Genomic DNA, 4,262 nt, shown 5'->3' with positions numbered 1-4,262 from the left:
AGCTCTTCCTCAGTCATATTTTGAGTGCCTTCCAACCTGAGGGCTTCATCTTCCAGCACTATATCTGACAACATTCTGGTTCTATTCATGTTTTCATCTTTTGACTTTATATCTGACAATGTTCTCCTGCTCTTCATAAGGTTTTCAGTGACTAAACATTCATAAGTAGTCTGCCTCTCCTTCTTCCTAGTCAGTCTTAGTATGGAAGTTCCACTGAAACCTTTGAACCATGGATGGCCCTACTGGTATTTACGATGCTGGTGGCATAACTTCCAGCATCAAAGCAACACGCAAGGCACCACGTACAACAAACTGATTCATGAATGGTGAAAACATAGATTCAGATTGCCTCAGTGGGAGCCCATTTTCACCCAACTCTTATGTCCCACACCCCTCCACCCCCCCGTTTTTTAAGTTAACATTATTTTTTAACGCAAGATGTTCCAGATGTTCTAGGCTCCTCTGATAGTTCCCCTGTTCCACCTTGGAATTATTCATTTCTCCTGGTTCCATTATGTATGATTTATCTTTGTATTTCAAACAGGTTCCATTATCATATATTCCCATCTGTATAGCCAGTGGGTTCCAATTTCTCCCATCTCACTAAAACTTGCTTAGAAATCGAGTTTTAAGGAAGCATACTGCTATAAGAATATAATTATTATTATTATGAATAATGCTATGAATATACATATAGAAGTTTTATGGACATATGTTTTCATTTTTCTTAGGAGTGAAATTATTGGATCATATAGTAAGTCTATGTTTAAACATTTGAAGAACTGCTAGACTATATGAGGACAAGTAAAAAGTATTGCTACTAGGGTTTAGGTTCATACATGCACAGACTTATTCTAAACAAAATGTGTCTAAACATAGCACTAAGATTAGCAACAGACACGTTCTCTCAGTACATTTGTCTTAGTCTCATTATTGTTTTTGTTAAGTGCCATGGAGTTGATTCCAACTCATAGAGACCCTGTATAGGGTTTCTGAGGCTGTAAATCTTTACAGGAGCAGAAAGCCTCATCTTTCTCTTGCATCGCGGCTGGTAGTTTTGAACTGCTGACCTTGAGGTTCGCAGTCCAATTCATAAGCACGATTACGCTACCAGAGCTCCTTATTATAGGTCCAATCAAAACAGTGGCTTTGGAGGGGATCTTCTGAGACAGTTAAATTCCAAGACAGAGAAGTCAGCTCAAGAGGTTATGACAATTACTATTATTTGTGTTTAAAGGGGTTATGACAATTACTATTATTTGTGTTTAAAGGGGTACTCTTAATAGATTTTTCTCTGACGATACAGGATGATTATGGATACATATTAGGAAGTTTTTGCTATTGTCATTAAGTGAAGAAAATTGAAAACTGCATTAGTGAGAAAAAGGCCAAGAAGGTTTTGTTCTGTCTCAACAATACAACACTTATCCAAATATAGCAAGGACTGTCCTATGAGAATTTTGTTGGGAAAGTTAATTCCATCCATCCTACAGTCCTGATCTTACCCCTTCAGACTTCTTTTTGTTTCTCAAACTCAAACAACATTGAAAAGGAACACAATTTGTGACCCTGTTTTTGTTGTTTGTTGTTAAGTGCTATCAAGTTGGTTTAGACTCATAGCAACCCTATATGGGGCTTCCAAGGAGTGGCTGGTGAGTTTGAACCATCGGCTTTGTACTTCAAACCAACTTTGAGGTCCAGTGCTTTATTCCACAGCGTCTAGAGGATGCCCAAACTGACGTTTTTACATGGTGTAAATCAGGAGCATGGTGATACTGTGCGATAAACACAGGGTCAACAATGTAAGCCTACCAGCTTTTCCAAGGGAAAAAGATGAAGCTATCTACTCCCACAAAGATTTACAGCCTCAGAAGTCTTATACAGAGCTGCTGTAAATTGGAGCCAACTCAATGGCACTTAACAATAGCAACAAAGTAAAGACCACAGAAATCTTCAGGGAAGGGGTGTTATTGTTGTTGTTAGGTGCCATCAAGTCAATTGTTACTCATAGCGACTCTATGTGCATCCAACCAAAAAGTGTCCAGTCCTTCTCCATATTCAAAGTCTGGAGTCCTCACTCATTGCCATTAACTCAATTCTGACTCACAGCAACTCTGTAGAGGGTTTCCAAGGCTGCAAATTGTTACTGGAGCAGAAAGCCTCATCTTTATCCCAGGGAGTGGCTGATGGGTTTGAACTGCTGAATTTGCAGTTAACAGTACAGTCTTTATCCTACAATGCCACACCAGCACTCCTCTAATCCAGGGCTGTTGCTGTTGTTGTTAATTGCCTTGAAGAGATGAAAACATCTCCCTCAGAAGTATAAATCTAAATGGAGAAGATGTCGAAAAACAATAGCTTCACATTTTGATATTTTTGTTTAATAAAGGCTTCTATGCATTTGAAAGCTGGACAATGAATAAGGAAGGCTGAAGAAGAATTGATGCATTTGAATTGTGGTATTGGCAAAGGATAATGAAAGTACCATGGACTGCCAGAAGGACAAAAGAAATCTGTCTTAGGAGCACTGCCAGAAGTGGCACAGCCACCTTAAGCTTTTTTCTAATGACTCTGTCCATACAGCGACTAGCAGGCATAGGGTGTGGCCGAAGATTGTCAACAAAGGGGTGTGGTTCTCCCTTGTTTCAGTGTGCTCCTGGTAGCTAGGGGCATGGCCAGTTCCCATTCTCATCAACCCAGCGGCCAGTGGCACTGCATAGCCTTTGCTCTGCCTGAGGTTGGGTGTCTGGCATAGTGCCCTGGCTTCTGGAGGTACATGAACCTGTCCTAAACTACACTACACAAACAATGAACAGAAAACGGTGTTCACAGTTTTAGTCTCTATCATATCCACTAGGAGATAAGTGGTAAGTGCCTAAGAACATATCAATATACAACTATTAATTAAATATAAATACGACACCACTATGTCTCAGAGAAAACAGACAATTTCAGCTTACATTAAAAAAAAAAAGAAAAGAAAAAGAAAAAATGCCTCAAACAAGTGACCAAAATACAGAGTCAGAAAACAGAACACCAGAAATGGTATTGGAACTACCAGATAAGGAATTTTAAAGGATGCTATCTAGGCACCTTCAAAGAATTGAGACTATGGTGGAGAAAACTGCAGATGAAATCAGGGAAAACTACAGAAGAATTCAGGAAACAAACTGACAGAATAAATGAGAAAATGGACACCATACATCAACAGCAATTAGAAAGCCAGAAGATTAACATTAAGACTTCAGAAATGGATAATACACTGACAGGGTAAAGAAGTAGAATTGAATCAATGCAAGGCTGAATTATTCTACCTAAAGAAAAATCTCTCAATATTTATCTGCAAGAGTAACAATCAGAAAAAATAACAAAAAATCCCAAGAATGCCTAAGATTTATGTGGGACACTATCAATAAGAATAATTTATATGTGATTGTAATTCAGGAAAAAACAAACAAAAACCCAGAGAATATTGTTTTAGGGCTTTCGAAAGAAAATTTCTCAAATATCATGAAAGCTGTGAAGATGGAGAAAATAGTCATTCTAGAAGTTGAACAAACTCCAAATATAATAGACCTCAAAAGGAAAATACCAAGGCATATTATAATATGTCAATTCATAATCAAACTTTTAAAACCAAAGACAAGTAAAGAATCCTGAGAGCAGCTCATGAAAAACAAAAAGTTATCTGCAAAGGAGAATGAGTAAGACTTAACTCTGATTTATCAGCAGAAACCATGTAAGTAAGAAGGCAATGGGAAGACACATTCAAAACTCTGAAAAAAAAAAAAAAATTTGCCAGACAAGAATTATATACCTAGCAAGTAGTCCAGCAAATATGATGGCAAAATTAGGTCATTTTCAGATTAACAGAAGTTAAAAGAATTTGTATAAACCACACCAACCTTAGAAAAATCACTAAAGGGAGTTCTTTGGAGAGAGAACCAACAGTATATGCAGACAATAACCTGAGATTAACATACATGACAATATCACCCAGAACTCAACCCAGCTATGGAAATATTCAAAGTAAAACAGACCTGTAAGACTGAAAATGAGAACCAGAGATACCATTGCAACCCCCCCAAAAATAAAGTAAAAAGAGGGAATAATGTAATTACAGAATTTCCAAATGAAGAGGAAATCAGTTGCTCATATGCAAGTTTAGTCTGGAGCCAAAGAAAATTATAGCAAGTCCACAAGAGCCAAAATATGCATGACCTTGAACACATCCCACCTGAATTTAGAGATCATCTGAAGAA

Source organism: Chrysochloris asiatica, unplaced genomic scaffold (assembly GCF_000296735.1).
Source record: "Chrysochloris asiatica unplaced genomic scaffold, ChrAsi1.0 scaffold00011, whole genome shotgun sequence".
NCBI classification, from domain to species: domain Eukaryota; kingdom Metazoa; phylum Chordata; class Mammalia; order Afrosoricida; family Chrysochloridae; genus Chrysochloris; species Chrysochloris asiatica.
This window is presented reverse-complemented; position numbering follows the sequence as displayed.